This window comes from Pangasianodon hypophthalmus, chromosome 19 (assembly GCF_027358585.1).
Source record: "Pangasianodon hypophthalmus isolate fPanHyp1 chromosome 19, fPanHyp1.pri, whole genome shotgun sequence".
Lineage (NCBI taxonomy): Eukaryota > Metazoa > Chordata > Actinopteri > Siluriformes > Pangasiidae > Pangasianodon > Pangasianodon hypophthalmus.
The window spans coordinates 15,725,912-15,744,898 of NC_069728.1; the positions used below are offsets into that span (position 1 = coordinate 15,725,912).

Consider the following 18,987-nt stretch of genomic DNA (forward strand, 5'->3'; position numbering starts at 1 on the left):
ATAGAGAATGACATAATGTAAGCCAAGCACTTCGTGTGACTGAGGGCCCAGCATCTGAACCTTAGTTGTTGAGCTCCAGGGTAGAGTAACAATTTAGCATTCTCCATATCATCAAGATCTCAAGTTCAAATACCAACAGTGCCATAGACATCAATGGCCAGTGGCCCAAGAGAGCAAACCTTGCTGTGGAATTCCTCTATCCTGTCAACGACATTGCAGGAGTCTGTGAGTTGGGTATATGAAAGTCATTAGTCATTAGTTCTCTCTTCCAAGCATGATTAGCTATGACATTGCATAAGCAGCAAAAAAGAAAATGCAGAGGCTGGCAGCATATGTTAGCCCTCACCCTCCCTGGATGATAGCTGTTGTGTGATAGGGAGGAGAAATGGGGTAAAAATAATAATTAAAAAAGAAACGGTTGAGTTTTTTTTAGTGTTTTTTAGTGTTTTTAGTGTACATCACAATAAAGAACATGTAGCCACAATATGTAATTGAGGGGGAGAATACACTCAAATATATATATATAAGGGACCAGTAACTGAGCCTTGAGGGATGCCTTGAGGGATTCTTTGTGTGACAAGTATGGTATGTGACAAATGCCATAAATGTAAATGTAGCACATTTATATTTATCAATAGGTCCATTGAACTGGAGTCTCTCCAAGAGACATTAGTTAACTATCAAAGAGAAAAGAGTTCAATCCCATTGGAAGAAAGAACAGACAAGAATCAGACTGCAGAAAGGTCCAATAGAATAAGAATACTAAGGGCACCAGAGTCAAACAGAAGAGGCTAATTAGTAACCCTTTCAACTCTCAGTGCTGTACTGCAGAGACTATAGAAAGACTCCCAAATGAAGGTTATAAAAGAAATAGATCTACCATTACAGAAATCAGAGGATTTAAACCAAGTTTCTTAAGAACCGGTGTGACCAGAGCAGGTTTAAGGAGTACAGGAACATAATCAGAATAAGGGGACTGTGACGAAGTGGGAGATGTGATGTGAGATAACAGATGAGCTGACCTTGATGAGGAAGGTTGGGGCAGGACCCATCTGGCAGGTGGAGGAATTAGATTTAAAAATAAGTACAGGGTATGATCCAGGGGGTACAATGTGAGTCAAGAGTGCAGAAAGATTCAAGCAAAACAGAAGATTGAGGGGACTGACGAGAAACATAAAAGAATTCGACACCAATTTTTTCATTGAAGAATCTAAGGAAAACTTGAAATTGTTTCACAGAATTAAAAGCAATTATAATAGATTGCTTAAGAAGTTTAATTATAATGTCAAAGAGGGTTTGGGGCTCACCACTGCCTTACAATAAGATGATGGAGCAACATTTAAAAATGCATGTCTGTATTGGTCAAGGTCACGGTTGGACATGAAATTGGAGATGAAAATGAATGAAATTCACCGAGCAGTGGTGTGAGTGGATTGGACTATTCATGTCTTAAGAGTCACAAAGTCATTGAAAGTGCTAGAACGAGTATAGGAAGACTACATAACAAAGAGATTTAAGAGATTAGTTATACCAGTAAAGGGGAAGGCAGTAGTGCTGCCCGGAAGGGGAAAGGGTCAATGGATTAAGTGTTACAAAAAGATGAATGTTTTCTTGCAAGGTGAGGATAGAGGAAAGCTGAGATTAAGCTCAATGAGGTGATCAGTAATACTAGCATGAGATCTAAAAATAGAAAACCCTGCCTTGACAAGCTCTACAAATGATGCTTAGTGTGTGTCTGTGTGTAAAAGTGTTCAAATACAGAACTGAATTCACTGCCAAGCAGATATTAGGATTAAACATGTATGTTAAAATCCTTAGATAACAGCAGTGCTAGCATATGTGGCTCAGAGCGTTCAGTGATAACAAGCTCAGGTTCCATGGTAGAGGTCAGATTAATGCTAGAAAGAGTGGAGAATTTGGAAGTGGAACAATTTTTAGTGGAGCGGAACAATTTTTAGGGCTAAATATTTAAAAGATGTACCATATCCCTGCAACTGCAGTTAGCTACGTGACTGAAGCCAACAGATTGTCACTGAGTCACTACGAAGTCTCTGTGAGGAGGTTCATGATGAGGTTGTTCTCAGTAATGAAACAATAATAATTCACAATAATAATAATAATACAATAATAGTAATAATAATAATAATAATAATAATAATAATTTAACAGGCGGACATTGTTGGTTATAGAATGGTACAAATACATATTGCCATGTAATGGTGTAGAATGTCTAGATCTGTTGGTGCTGTGAGTGTAATTCCTTTGTCATAAGTAAGAGAAATCTGGATAATGGTTATTGATTATAGAGAATGGCCTGTTTCATGAGACTAAACTAGTGGGCAAAGTAATAAACAGCCAGGTAGAGTAATGTAGATGCCAGGGATACCAAGGTAGAGTATTCATAAATGGTTTAAAAAAATAATAATAATAATAAAGAGATTATAACAGATGAACAGTCGCACAAACTATGGATGCAGCAAATAGATACCTTTATATTACACATTCCCACCTTATGCCCAGTGATCCCAAGATAGGCTCAGGTTCAACTGCAACCCTTAAAGCCGTTATTAAGTATGAGTGAATGATTGAATCTTAGATGGCACCAAAAATGTGTTATATCTTCTTTCAGTTTATTTTGCTGGCATTAAAACAGTTTCTGCACAGTGGATGATCTCACAGGAATACTGTAGATTTGTACCTAAGAACTGTTGCTGTAATCACAAAGACTGACCTGTGCTCATTCCAGGACTCATATTGAAAATCCTTTCAACACACTTAGTACTGTACTCCCTACTCAAGGTAGGGAGTTTCTCCTTGCCATTGTTGTCTTTAGCTTGTTCATTAGGGATCTAAATCTACATCCATATTTCTGTAAAGTTGCTATGTGACAATGTCTATTGTTAAAAACAATATTAATAAAATTTAAATAAACTGTTATGATCACTTCCTTTAATAAAGCTCTATACACAGGCTACAGTCACCCACAAAGAACAGGTCACATAAACTCCATTTACCTTTGCCTCAAAACTAAGCAAAATTTGGTGTGTGTTGTGGCAGAGACATTGCCATTTTAAAAGAATTGACTAAAATAATCTGATAACCAGCACCACAGCATAGCACAGAGTTGTTAAATAGAAACATCAATGAAAATGACTTGTCTTGAGAAAACCTGTCATGACTAGTATACACAACACAATCAATGAAACACTCGTACTCGACTCCTACACATTATTATTAGTACTAAGAGAGTGGCTCAATCTCTTGACTCAGAGAGTATGACTTGCAGTGGTGCTTGATTGGTTTAATTACCCTGTTGAAAGAACTCAATGTTTTCATTTTTTTCTATATGCTTTATGTATGTGATCAGAAAAGTCACTGCATTGTTCAGTTAAAAAAAATGACTTGACACTCAAATTTTTCACTCATTCATTCTTCAGTAACTGCTTTATCGTGGTCAGGGTCATGGTGGATCTGGAGCCTATCCTGGGAACACTGGGGACAAGGTGGGAATACACTCTGTAGGGGGCACAAGTCTATTACCAGTCTATTCACATACTTATTCACACCTAGGGGCAATTAACTAATGTTTTTGTGAGGAGAGATGAAACCAGAGAACCAAGAGGAGGAAAACCATGAAGACGTTCGGAGAAGATGCAAAACTCCATACATACAGTAACCTGAGCTCAGGACTGAACTGAGGATTTGAGAGCTGTCAAGCAGAAATGATACCCACCATGCCACCCACATTTTCAATTACCCCTAGCCCTATTCATATATTACAAGTATGTTTTTTTGATTGTTTTTTTATGTTTTTTTGATGATTTCATAGATTTCTCACTCCTTTTATTACAGTGAACGTGAGAAATGATAATTCAGTCAGTTACTGGGGCTGTCAGTCACTCATTTACCTTACATTTGTTTATTTTGTCATGTGATGTGTAGTGGGCAGAGCTCTAAAGTCTTTAGGCAAGCTACAACCAGTGCACATGTACATGTGTATTTGTGCATGGTAAACAGAACCAATTAGTTTAGCATTGTGATACTGGCTTAGGCTATCTCTATAATTAGGTGATAAGTGATTCACTGCATCAGCACTTAAAATAACTGGACACTGAGTACATACACAGAGAGAGAAACACAAACATATTTAGAGAGTGGAAAATTAAGCTGAACCACATGTTGGTCAGATGAAAAATAAACCCTTTAATTTATGACCATTTATTGCAGTTGCTAATAGCTTAGAAGCAATGGTATACAGCCCATACTGTACATGCAGGTTAAGTGTACAATGCACAGATGACATATGATTTGCTGTTGAGTGCTTTTGAGTGCTTGTATTATGTGTACTATGCACTGGAAAAGTAAAATAAGATGAATGTAAGTCTGCCAAAGGACCATTCAAAGTGAATCCATGATAACAGTGTTGAGAACGTAACGTGATGGTTTAGGGAGCTTTTCTGTACACCTATTTGTCTGTTTGTAGAGTTTGCTGTTAGGTTAGGTTTTACAGCAGAGGGCCGTATAGGGCCGAAAACATACTTTTTTTACATAAAAAAAAAACATAAATTTTTTCATTCATTGCTCAGAAATGTGGAAATGGAAAACGGTAACAAAACCTTTACCAAATGTGTACAGAGATCACAAAAAAATCACCTGTACACTGAGAATATGGAGCTAGCAGTCAAATTATTAAATTATGATATAAATAGCTAGTATAAACAATTTTTGTATCACATCGAGCGTTTATTTCCTCTTTTGTTCATCAGTCCAAATGTCCAGAACACAGCTCTGTCCTTTGAGTCAGGTTGTGCCACACAGCTCACTTTAGCAGTTCACTTCCTGTAGTCGGGATGATTCAGAATTTAATTGCTCTCTCACTGTGATGGGATTGCACTAGAATTTGACTGGAAAAGGTACTAAACCATCTGAGTGGTCTGGTTCAAACTGAACTCTGTTTTGGTCTACACCCGATTGTGATTGCTGTGTTCTCACCTAGCTAAAGGGTTAAATTCAAACAGACTAAAGCACCTTTACTGTTACACCCTTCACGTCAGGCATGACGGCCACCAAGTTGAATGAGCAGATGTGCAAGTACAGTGCCTGGATTGCAAACAATACCAGAGGCTCAAAGCACCAGCTACTGACAAACAAAAGCGATCCACCAAGACTACAAGACCAGACAAACTACAAGAAATCATCTAACTCGAGATGCTAACAGTCTTCATCAATATCAATACTAGCTGGCAAGGACAAACATAGCATACATTTTTCATATTTTCATTAATTCCCTCAGCCAGATCATAAAAGTGGTTACAGATGGAAGATCAGAGCTACCATTATTCTCCTTCACATGGATATACTCTCTATTGTCCTCTGGCTAGCTTGTTGCTAAACAACTCACTATTGCTCGCTGTTTATGCTGCACTGCAATTTCAGTCCAAAATGCATGAATGTTCAAAGTTCACTATAGTAGAACAGAACCAGTAGCCAATCAGGCCTTTTTATGAGCTTTATGTGCTCTGACAGAGCAAACAAGCAACACGCTTTTAGGGAGGTCTCCATGTTTTTTTTCCCTACTTTTTCATGCCGAATGTGCCAAGGTTTTAAATGATATTAGTAAAACTTGCAAATTATCACTTACAAGGCACCACAAACACAGCATAAATCCCATTGTAAAAATATCAGCAGGTAGGCATTGTGGGTAATGTAGGAAACCCAAAACACAAACAAAACCAGGGAAAATAGACTAACTATTTCCATGAAAATAGTTTACCTAAAAAAGTCAATTCTGAATTTCATTGCAAAATAAATCTGAAGATCATGTTAATTATAAAGATTGATATGTAAATGATTCAGGTTTGATTTTTGTCCTTGAAGGCAGCATTATGCTGATTAGTGTCCAGTGCCCATGTTTTTTATAAAACCCCAAATACTGACATAGCTGTATTTCCTTACATGTTTAACACCTCCACAACATGTACAGTAAATAACACCTACAACCTCCTACATTTAATATTAAAATGGTCAAAAATATCTAAAACAGCAACATCTCCCCATAAGCATACTAAATCTTAAGTACACATTGCAATTCCTTTGAGAGGTATTGATCCACCGCTCATCATTACTACAACACCATCTGAGAATGCAGTCTAGGTGATCTGTGTTTACAAAGCATTTGTATGATACCTCCTGCCTCAATTTTCCCCAAAAAAACTAATAAATTATTCACCCCTTTAGCCAGAGAGAACTCCAGGATCAGATCGATCGTGAGCTTTTTGTGAGCGCTGCACCTACCCATTTATTGCCCCGTCCATCCTGTCAAAGACAGTTATCAATGTAAACAGAGGCACTGCTGGACAAAAACTGAGAGTTGTAAAACGTCATTGTTACCTCTGTTTACTCAACGTCTGTGGATGTGAACATAGACAATAAATGATAGCATGCTATGTCATGGGTCAATTCTTGTACAAAATGTCTTATTGATAGAGATAGGTTTATTTTTAGCTTCAGTGAGGGCTTGCTCGGATCTGGAGATTTATGACGGCACAGCAGGTTGCTTGGCACTGTCATCTCTGAGACTTCGACCTTAAACAAGCTCCAGTATGGTAGCTTATGATCTGGCTTTATCCTTCTTGTACTGTGTGGTCTTTAAGGCATCCACACACTCTGAAAGAAATCAGAACAATGCTCATGCCCAACGGTGAGGACTATAAAAAGCAATGCATATTTATCAGTGTGCACCTCTGCAAAAAAACAGCCGCCAGCTGGTAGGTCCAGGTGGTGTAAACAATAAAATTACACATGATAAGCCCTCATAGACAGATAAGGCTAGGTTTAGACACATACAGTACAGATTACAGTGGATATGCATGATGCCTTGTTGGGGTTTCATTTCTGATCTTTTGCCTCTGTGAGGTTCGGTATGCAGTATGATCCGTATGTTGCACAACACTACGAAAGAACCATTCTGGCAGATCAGGTAAATTCTGAACGGGAGGGTTGAGAAGCACTTCTGGAACTCTGTCAGCAAACTAACAGCAGAGAACTTGTGAAACATTCATTAACAAGTCATCAAGTTTGCATTATCAGACTGAACCTCAGTTTATCAAGGTCAGATTTTCATTTTTAAATTGTTAAATGTTGTTAGTGGGGCATGGTGGCTTGGTGGCATGTTTGCCTCATACCCCCAGGGTCGGGGGTTGGATTCCTGCTTCCCCCCTGTGTGCGTGGTGTTTGCACGCTCTCCCCATGCTTTGGGGGCTTCCTCTAGGTACCCTAGTTTCCTCCCTCAGTCCAAAGACATGTGTTGTAGGCCAATTGGCATCTCTAAATTGCTGGTAGTGACTGAATATGTGTGTGGTTGTGCCCTGTGATGGGTTGGCACCCTGTCCAAGGTGCCTTGTGCCCTAAGGCCCCTGGGATAGGCTCCAGGCTCCCTGCAACCCTGTGCAGGATAAGCGGTACAGAAAATGGAGGGAAGGAAATATTGTTAGCTCACATCATTTAATAAAGGCCAGTTTAAGCTGCATTCACACTCGCAAGCAGCAGCCGACCATTCATTTTCTGTGTAAGTGCAACATGGAGACATTTGAACTGAGATTTTGACTTTTTTTGCAAATTAGCTCTGATGTGGTAAAGTAACTAATCCTACAGCAAAAATGATCCACTGTCCCCAAAAATCTCTCATTTTACAACTTCCTACCTGTGTCTTCCCTCCATTCAACCACATTTGACAATCCAAAATAGAAGAAAAAAAACATAGTTTCATATTTCTCTGGATTAAACTATAAAATACTAAACTGTAAAAATAAAAGCACTGTAAATAAAACACAGGGGAATATGTTATAAAAAAATATAATTAACAACAGAGTGGTGTGATGTGGCCCAGTGCGAATGCACAACATCTTCTATCCTGAAAACATCTGTGTGGCAGAAAACTTACCTATTGTTAAAAAGCACTGACACTAGAGACTCCTTCCGTAAATGTTAAAAAAAAAAAAAGGTTCCTAACAGAAAGCCATATTGAGAATTATGGATAAATTATACTCAAAATATCCAGCCAACACTGGCCATGTGGTCAGTAATGAAGGGTAAAGGAAGATATTCCTATAAGGTGGACTAACAAGGTGTCTAATAAGGTGCAGTAAGTGTACACCATATTTAAAAGAAAAAAAGCAAACATGGTGAACCTGATCCCATTTTACCAGCACCACAGACACTGCCATGTCAGTCATGTCACTGATGGATGGGATAGAGGAGGGCTGACAAACTGTGCATAGCAACAGATTTTAGACCTACAAAAAGTGACCTATATGGCAGGTTTGCCTCATTAACCATCCACTGAGTATAATAATACTGTGTAAAGATCACAATTGAAGTAGCTGCAGCGAACTTTGCACTTCTGCTTGTTAAAAGCTTTTCACCCAAACTATAAATGAAACATCACGAGCTGTTGATGGCACCAGGTACGTGATAATGTGTTATGCAAAGGAGATTTTGGAATATAATGAGCTAGGAAACCAACTGTGCACAGAGAAATATTGCACAGCACTAATGACTATGTCAAGTATATGTGAATGTAGGAACAATAAATTGGGCCTTTTGCTACAGTTTAGCCCTTTGGGTATAATTACACTTTCTAGCAGGTGCACACAGTTTCTGTGATAATCAACAAGGCCAATTAAAAGCTGACTTCCATTGGAAGCAGCAGGAATGGCCCGGCATTTAGAAACCCATATTAATCTAAGACTGATGTGGTCATCATTTTTGAAGGTATCTGCTTTATGAATAAGGCTGGGCAATACGATAATATAATATAAGTATCATTATAAATTATGTGACAATATGCTTTTCTGAGATATCCTAGATATCGTGATATCTTTTTTTTTTTTTTTTTTTAATTTCAAACTGACTGGAAGCAACTGATTTAGTGTTAAAAATGTGGACTTAATCTTAAACATTTTTAAATTTTAAATTTTATCTGATTTTGTTTTTTTCTCCCTTTCAGGGTTTTTTTTAATAAAGAATATATAAAATATTCTAAATATAAAAAATGCATTCATATAAATTATTGAACATCGGATTAAAATATGCAACACTATATTATACTGTATTACTGGCAGTTCGTGAGCAATATCATGAGGCATATCATGTACCATAGAAACCATAGAGAAGATATTTTTTCCAATGGCCTACTCATATTCATGACCTACCAGTATTAGTTCGAATACAGTATAAGACCCAGTATTAGTTGGGAGAAGATATATCACTAAGATAATACACAGTGATAAGAAATTAGTGATGTATTTAACTTTATACTATACCAGTACAGATGGTGACACCATAAGAGTTATTTGCAGGTTTGCAGTCTGTTTTTTTAAAGAAAAATCATACCAGGCAAAAATTGTGCTTTTATAGGAAAATAATCAACAATGGAGTGGTGTGATACAAAGCAGGTACAATGCTGAGACTGGAGACTCCTTCCATAAATAAAATGTCTCCTCACAGAAAAACTTCACCATATCAACAATTAAACATTTCTTTGATAAATACCAGCAAATTTTCTAATTCTTTCTGCCCAATCAGAATCAAGACACTGTGCCATATAAGACAAGGCATAATATCCACAGAAATCTATACCATAATAGTACAATAACTGTGATATTTGACATTAAAATGAGCTTACTATTCATGTCATTAATACTGAAATCAAATCATTTAAGAGTAGTTACGTATTAGTATGATCATTGCTATTTAAGTAAAGTTCATCCAGTTAAATTTCAAGAAATGCAAAAAAAAATCTTATAAAAATAAAAATAACAATTTCTTTCTGCCTTGGAAATTCCCCAAGATATATAAAAACTCTTTATGAAACCTTATGAAAAGAAAGTGTTGTTTTATGACATGCAAAAGCCATTTTTCTTCAGTGTGTGTCAATATATATAAAAAATACTGCAGTAAAATAGGATTTTATATGGTGATTTTTCTGCCTATTATGCAAGAGGATAAAGGCTAATTTCATGTCTCATTCAACCCTTTTCTGGACCATCCATTACTGCAGTAAAATTAAAGGCCATTTTTAAAATGTCTCTTCACTGACATTAAAAAAATCCTCCCAAATTCTCCCTGGAGTATTCTAATGCTGGTGACAAATCATTAATAATGGTCAGAATGAAATGTTCTCTCTATAATGCAATGCATTTTATTTACCAAAAAATACCTTTCCTGAGAGGCTACAGGAGAAACGCAAGGGCAATGAATGTATTTGTGTAAAAGCTGCCCAGAGAAAATGGAGCGAGCTGCTATAACACCCTCAACAACTTGAACTGCCATTTTCCATTTATGTTACCATCTCATTTGCTTTTCCCTGATGTGCACAGGCATTTCTGCAGAGCTTATGTTTCTGATTAAACACTGTAACATAGAGAACAAATGTCAAGCATGGTCCTAGTGAAGAAGTACAATGTTTATCACACTGTGTAAGAGGACAGTTCTTGAACATTTGCCCATCAGTAATATTAAAACCAGTTTATTCATTTTCTCTTTGCATTGAGCCACAATGGTAAGACGTGATACAGCACTCATGACCAGTTATTCAAAGTAGAATTGCATGATATCGTAGGACTGCAGGAAAAAAACATATAAAAGTCCTGAGCTCCTTTCGCTTCCTTTATTTGCTTTGGCCAATGAACAAACTCTTTGTACTACATGACGTGCCACATACCCCTGAAGTATGGCGAGTCTACAGAAGAAAAGCAACATGGGAATGCTGAGATGGAATTTATTTCTGTATTATTATTATTTTAAAATGTCCCAAATGCCTGCTTGTAGTGAGAAAGAATAATATTATACAGTATGTTTAATACTATGTACCGAATGTTAAATTCACAGTTACTACACAAACAATGATTTAACATATGAAATGACTGAATGGGGCGAGTGATTCATGGCTGCACACACATCTCACTCAACACTAGCCAGTGACGCATTACACGTGGAGGAATTAAGTCTAAATGTTACACAGGGAAAGTTACGCACATTAGGAGTCAGGTTACATGCATGCTTAAATCGATTTTCTGGGTGTGCTGTTCAGGTTATGGAAAGTACCTGCATTTTTCTTGAGTAGAAGCATCAAGATTACAGCCTTTAAATGCATGCACTTGCCTTTAATCCCTAAAAAAATCAGGGATAAAAAATTTGGACTGAAAAAGGAAGCTTTTTCTTTTGTCAATACTCACTCGAGCCAATATCACACAAGAAAAAAGGTCTTAAAGTAACGTCAGAATCATACGCAACTGAGACATACCTCTATTTTAGGCAAACTCCATCCCCTGTGTGTAACTCTCACATACTGCATAAGTCTGTAGTTATACATTATATGTCCAAAAGTTTGTGGACACCTGACCGTCACACCTATATGTGCTTGGTGAATATCCCATTCCAGATTTAGCCCCACTTTGCTGCCGTAATAACCTCCACTCTTCTGGGAAGGGTTTCCACTAGATTTTGGAGCGTGGCTGTGGGGATTTGTGATCATTCAGCTACAAGAGCATTAGTGAGATCAGGCACTGACGTTGGGTGAGGAAGCGTGGTGCAGTCAGTGTTCCAGTTCATCCCAAAGGTGTTCAGTGGGGTTGAGGTCAGGGCTCTGTGCAGGACACTCGAGTTCTTCCACTCCAACCTTAACACACCATGTCTTCATGGAGCTCGCTTTGTGCACAGAAGCATTGTCATGCTGGAACAGGTTTGGGCTTCTTAGTTCCAGTGAAGGGAAAATGTAATGCTACAGCATACAAAGACATTCTAGACAATTGCGTGGGTGTGATGGTCAGGTGTCCACATACACCCACAAGCACATATGGGTTGGATAGTCAGGTGTCCACAAACTTGTGGTCATGTAGTATATACAGTATATATTGTTCCTTACAAAATTGGTAAGTAAGAATTATGATCTCAGATAAAATCAATTTAAATTTATAATCATGTAGCTCTATGGTACAGACAAAATGTCATACTGCAGTTATATTTAGTACATATGCCTGCAATATGCCTAGTACAGAACTCTAAACTGCAAGTTATTTCAACTTAATATTTCATAATGTTAACTTAATAGTGCATTATTTAAAGGTTTTATGTTGTTATTTCAACTTAATATCTCATTATTCCGTCTTAACAATTTATTTTGAGTTGTTATCTTCTGTTATTTTAACATAAACATAAGCATGACTACAAGCTTATAAGTCTTATTCTGTAGAATTCCTAAGTAAGCCATACACTGCTGTAGTGGAATTCAGTTGACCTATATACATGTAATGATTGGAAATTCACTTAAACGCGTTCAGGGTTGGATCAGTTTTTAACACTTATGCTGACGAAATTTCCATAATGTTCATAGCGCTCATTTTGACCATTTGCATTTGACAGGCATAGATATATTTATTTTATGATGCCAGATATAATTGTGTAGACCATTCTCAGCTCAGCAGTGACATTTTTTCATAATATGTATTCTTATTATACATGTCTACCTCGGTCCACTTTGCACCATGGGGCTGAGAAATTGTGCATAGCAACAGATGGACTACATTCAGTAACTGCATACCTACAAAATGCACCTGTATAGTAGGTGAACATGAATCCTTGCTGTAACACCGTTCTGATTTTTTTTTTCCTCTGGATTGATTTAAAATGCAAACACTAATCTGGACTAATCTGATATATGTACTGATTTCTTACAAGGCTTGTTCACTATATTCAGACCAGCGCTGTGGTGCATTATTAAATGATTATATATCTACTGGATAGTACCAATCCCTCAATAAGCATAAATAGACCTAAAACAATATGTTTTCAGTGCACAACACCTCAAGGTCAATAGGATGCATATGTTGTTTTTTTTTTCCCTGCCACAAATAGAATCTAGGTTACATCCATTAAGCACATTATGTCTATTTATAGCTGAGGTCAAGCTTGGCTTTCTGTACTGACAAAATAAAGCTGGATTTATTCTAGGATCAAATGTAGACTTTTTTTTTTTTGGTCATCATTATATTCTGTGAATTTTATTTTTGTTATTCCTGTCCAGAAAAAAATCAGCTTTTTGTCGAAGAACCTTTAAAATTAAAATGGTGTGAGATGTGAATTATAACAATGCTCTTTTTGCCTGTCTGTGTATCGCATGTCACGTGCTGTCGGTCTGCACCCGAAATGAACGGGTAAGGCGCGCGCGCGCAACGAGAAGGAACAATGCCACTAATACATGCTTAGGAAATCTGGGACGCTGATAAACTTGTGAGGCGTGTCTAGTGTATTTTTCCATGACTGTAGTGGCTCATCGTGGTCTGTTATTATTTTTTTCTGTTATTTTCTCTATAATCTATTGTGTGTACGACAACAATAACCGTCGCTGAACGAGGAACTTTAAACACAAAGCCGCAGCTGAGAGAAACGTCTGAACTTACCGAGCAGGCTACACGAAAGGTTTTTCCATCAGCAGAGGGAAAAGTCCGTGCATTCAGAGCATCCTTCCTGCTCGGGATTGTCTCTCGGTCTCTCGCGCGCTCGGACAGTTAACGTTAATTCCAGTCCGCGTGCATCTGCTGCGACGTCACGCATTCGCGCTTCATTGGAAACGGTAACCAGGAAACACTGAATTACTTGTCGATTCGATACCCAGCGATACCAGGGCTAGCATTCCGATACCGATACTGAAACCGATACCGATATCGATAGAGGAGACTGGGGTCAGTTGTAGCACCGTTAGGTTCTCCAATCAGCAACAACATAAATACAGCATACTACTGTACATGATCAGTAGTATTCTTCGTGTGCTCTGCACCCGCGTCCTGTTTCCCACTTGGACAGTCATCATGATCAACATGATCGATAATTTGTATTCAAGTGAGCAGATCAGGTTAGCTATCTACTTTGCAATCTTCCCAAACCTAAAGAATAAAATAATAATTAAGAAGCAAGTAAGAATAAAAAATGAAAAGCAAATTTTGTTTTTTTCCACTTGCAACACAATCAGGTAAAATGTCAGGTATGTTTTGGGGAACCACAGGTGTCTGTTATTGAAATGTACACCGATCAGCCATGACATTAAATCCACTGACAGGTGAAGTAAATAACATCGTCTATCTCGTTACAGTGGCACCTGTAAAGGGGTGGGATATATTAGGCAGCAAGTGAACAGTCAGTTCTCGAAGTTGATGTATTGGAAGCAGGAAAATAGGCAAGCGTAAGGATCTGAGTGACTTTGACAAGGGCCAATTTTGATGGCTAAATGACTGGGTCAGAGCATCTCCAAAACTGCAGGTCTTGTGGGGTGTTCCCGGTATGCAGTGGTTAGTACCTACCAAGAGTGGTCCAAGGAAGGACCTTGGAAGAAGGCGAGCAAGCGGAGGCAGTGTGATGCTCTGGACAAAGTTATGCTGGGAAACCTTGGGTCCTGGCATTCATGTGGATGTTAATTTGACCTTTCACCACCTAATTAAACATTGTTGCAGACCAAGTACACCCCTTCATGGCAACGGTGTTCCCTAATGGCAGTGGCCTCTTTCAGCAGGATAATGCGCCCTGCCACACTGCAGAAATTGTTCAGGAATGGTTTGAGGAACATGACTCCAAATTCCCCAGATCTCAATCAGATCGAACATCTGTGGGATGTGCTGGACAAACAAGTCCGATCCATGGAGGCTCCACCTCACAACTTGCAGGACTCAAAGGATCTGCTGCTAACGTCTTGGTGCCAGATGCCACAGCACACCTTCAGAGGTCTTGTGGAGTCCATGCCTCAAGGGTCAGAGCTGTTTTGGTGGCACAAGGGGGACCTACACAATATTAGGCAGGTGGTTTTAATGTTATGGCTGATTGGTGAAAGTTTTGTTTGTGTTCTGTTTTGTCTGTTGCTCTTTATCTGTTTAATTCTCAGTCTCTCCTCATGAGTAAGAGCATCAAAAGACAGATCCAAAATCAGGTGGTCTCTGCCATTTTGCACTAAAACGCAGCTAAGCTGCTAACTAGTTAGCTAAATTTCACTGATGAAAAAAGGTAGTGACAGCTACCTAGACCTATAAGCAAAATATTTCCAAAAAACAAATACCAAGCAAAAAACTCCATGTGAGGTTTGAGCACACAAACACAAACACATACACACCATAAGGAGCTCAAAAGTTGGCTAGAGAAGCCAGAAAATTACCAAGTTGTACCAGAGAAGAGTGTGCCCTAAAGTGTTGCACACCCAAAAGCAAAGCAAGACTGTCTCAAGACTGAGCACTGAGTGACCGGAGAGCTCTGCTTACACAGACCCAGGCACAGGTTGGGCTGATTGCCACTGATTATAATTAAGAATATGCTCTCCGGCTCTCCCTGTTAGCAGGAGATGGTCTGGCAATGTTTCTGGTTGCTCTCTGCCTCCCTCTAATGATGGAACAAAAAATAACTTCTTACGATGGGCCTCATTCATCAAGCTGGATACGATGCGTAAATTGTTCGTGCAATCGATTACACAAGAAATTTGATATTCGTGAAAAGCCTGTAAATTCAGAACAATGTTCGTATCTCACTCATGCTCCTGAGGGTGTGTAAATTTACACAAAAGACTAACTAATGTAAATCTCAACTTTATTGAGGTTCAACTTCAAAATTTAAAGTGAAGTTTATATTCAAATCCAATTATTTTCATGGATTGCTGCACTTTTATATCTGGAAACTACTGTTGAGTTTAAATTATTTATTTTTATTACGTTTACAGCATCTAGCAGATGCCCTTATCCAGAGCGACTTGCAGAAGTGCTTTGGAGTCTCTATCAGAAACACACCCTCATGCTCGTTCACTAGCTCAGGGAATAAGAGTACCATCCAGAATATTTTGTGAAAAGCAAAATTAAAGAATATAAAAAATTAAGGAAGTGAGCCAACACAAACCCCTAAATTAAGAGAATAAAACCTAATCATTCACTTATGACAAAAGAAATGCCACGACAGGGACAGGGCTGTTTCTTGCTATAAGCTATATAAGCGGTCATGGTTCAGTAAATATGAATTCTAAATTTTTTTTTAAAAAAAAAGAACATTATTATAATTACTTGCTTAATCACTTAATTGTACTAAATTAATTCACATAAATATAAGGCTAAAACCTAAAGTGTGTATTTTACTTACTTTAATGGGTTAAATTTAAACTAGAACTAGAAGCATTTAATTGAACCAATTGCATACTGACCTGAAGGGGTGTTTTTTTTTTTTTTTGGCATTTGCAGAACTTTAAACTGATTTAATTTTGAGTGTAATGGACAGGTTATTTTCAGTATTTCTTGTTTTGCGTTGGCTTTAAGACCCAAGGCTATTGTATTCTGAAATGTACTGAAAGATGACGCATTGAAAGAATGTATTGAAAGATAAAGTTTTCTTGGTTCACCCTCTTTGTGTTTCTCAGCCAGGTGTGTGTTCTCTGTTCACAATTCAGTTAAGTAAACATCCTGAGTTCTGCCAGATCAGGCTTTATGAAGGCTGTTGTAAGTGCAGTTTCCCATTTGAGTGCTAATTCTGGTTGAACCAATTTAAGGTGGTAATGGCCTTTAAGTAGTAATGATAACTTTTAAAAGATGTAGAACAGATGAAAATGTAAGCGCAGAAATTAAAGATAATTTAAAAAAAAAAACATTTTAATTTACAAGCCGACACAGGTAAAAATCTCTCAGCAAATGTTTCGAAAACAGGAAATATGTCACAGGAAACCATCAGTGTCAGCCTGTCGGTCTTGCCCTCAGCCATCGAATTTCCTGTGTAATACAAATAAACAAATAAACAACAAATAAATAACAAATAAAACAAATAAATTATTTTGCATCTATTTTGTTAAATGTCCCATTGTTCCACTGACTGGAAATACAGAAAGGGCCGTATTAGCATACAACCAGGCGTAAGCATTGCAGGCCACTCATTAGCAAGCGCAAGATGGTGGTCAATAACACTATTAGTTTAATACTGTGCTCCATCCTTAGGCACTCATGTGAATATATTGATGAATAAGCCTAAGTAAAGCATAAAGCCACCAAATTACGCTCCGGATTTTATCAACAGAAAATTGTCAAAATTGTATCTACTGTACTGTATCATCTAATGCACAGATATTTGTGCATTACAAACAGATAAACACATACACTTTCTGGAAAAAAAAATGAGGCACTACTTCAAAAGGGTTGATTCACAGAAGCAAACATCAGGATCAATAGTTTAGTATTGATTCACTTGTCCCAGAAGGGAAAACACGAAGAGACGATTTTCACATCAGTCCTACTTCATACAATATTTTGTATTCAAATGGAACTAAAGTTACAGCATCCTACATCATCCTTCTGTGATGGACTTCGAATTCCTTTTGTGATGGATTGCCCTCATTTTTTCATACATATGTCCTTTTATGTCCGTGCAATGTCTGCGTATCTGTATCTATGAGAAGTCCTGATCACCTCTATCCAAAGATTTTAGTGTTTAGACCTAAAATCAGTTCTCATTAAGATTCATTGTTTTGAGTGCTTTTTTTCCTTTCTTTACTCATACAGTGTTGATGAAGAAGCCTTTATTGTTACATACTGTATAAATATGTGAAATTATTCCCATATCATAGCCTGTCTGAAAGCTGGGGTCAGTGCATAGGGTCAGCACCCTGAAGCAGAAAGGGCCTTGCTCCAGAGACGAACATTGGGGCTTGAACTCATGACCTTCTTATCAATAACCCAGAACCTACATTTTAACCCTTATGTTAAAAGAGAACCTTTGCATTACTAGGAATATGTCCCTTTAGTTAACCCTGCTTGCTGGTGGCAGGTGGATGATTTTAATTGGCCTTTATAAATATCCTGTTCCTAGACATGCTCAGATGCAAGATAGAGCCATTAGAGCTTATCATTTCTCTGCATTTTTTAAACATTTCTTGTGTTGTTGTTGTGAAACTGTTAGCTTTGTCTATGTGGCAAGCATAAAGCCTAAGGACAGAGTATGAGCTAAAAACAACACAAGATGCATTTTTTGTTCACAAATAATATCACACCTCTCTAGATACAGTATAGATACAGTATATTTCTCTCAATTAAATACGTCACTTTGCATTCGTAAACAGCCACGCTAATGAGCACCTCAGTTCTTTGGTCATTCTTCCACTTGACCCACTGCATGTTTGGATATCTCCTTGGCCAATAATAGATAATTTTTGCAATTTTGTTCATTGACTCTATGTTTAAGATTTCCCATGTCCCAGGTCTGTGACCCTGCTGTCACTGCTGTGATTTTATATCATGTAAAGAAGAGCATATATTATTTATATACATTTAGCCTGTTCTGTGTGATATATTCTGTGTAGCATTTTGTAATGTGATTTATGTATTAATCTAATATAGCAGGTGACCAGTCAAACAGGCTAATCACGATAAGACGTCAATAATAAATATAATAATGGTGGTTTGTTTCCATTGCTGTAACAAATTTTTTTTTTAAATCACAGACCCCCCCCAGGTATACTTCATAGACCCCATTTTGAGAACCATTGATCTAAGAGACAAAGATAACTCCTCTTATACAAATTGTTAAAAATTACCACCTGTGACGTTACATTTGGTGGTTGCTCCAGTATGAAATGGCATCCAGTGGTCTTGATCTTGACAGGCAGAAGCTTGCTTTTATCCCAGTTAACTTGTATCCTGAAATTTACTAAAGCCTTCAATCCCATTAGAGTGTGTAGGTTGTATTAAAAAGAGCATGACATTATAAATGTAGAGAGATATTTTATGAATTTAATGCAAATAGTAAAGGAGATGAGAGACATTTCTGTCGCATACCCTAGTAAACAGGAAGAGCTCTGGATAGCACACCATTTGTGTACTATTTGTAACATTATCACATGTGTTTTGATGGAATAAATTTGGAAATGTTTCATACCCTTAAACGATATGGCCAAAAATTGGACATGTTCTCTGGAAGGGATGG

The 18,987-nt window shown here is 37.7% G+C and overlaps 1 protein-coding gene across 1 annotated transcript in view; it reads right to left on the reverse strand.

The window, feature by feature from the left end:
* LOC113531926 (fatty acid-binding protein, brain) overlaps positions 1-13,799 on the reverse strand; it is a 33,373-nt gene extending 19,574 nt beyond the window's left edge. Inside the window, exon 1 of the transcript XR_008305295.1 lies at positions 13,461-13,799. The gene's annotated coding sequence lies outside the window, so the exon portion shown is untranslated. The remainder of the gene's footprint in view (positions 1-13,460) is intronic.
* Positions 13,800-18,987: the final 5,188 nt, after the last annotated feature.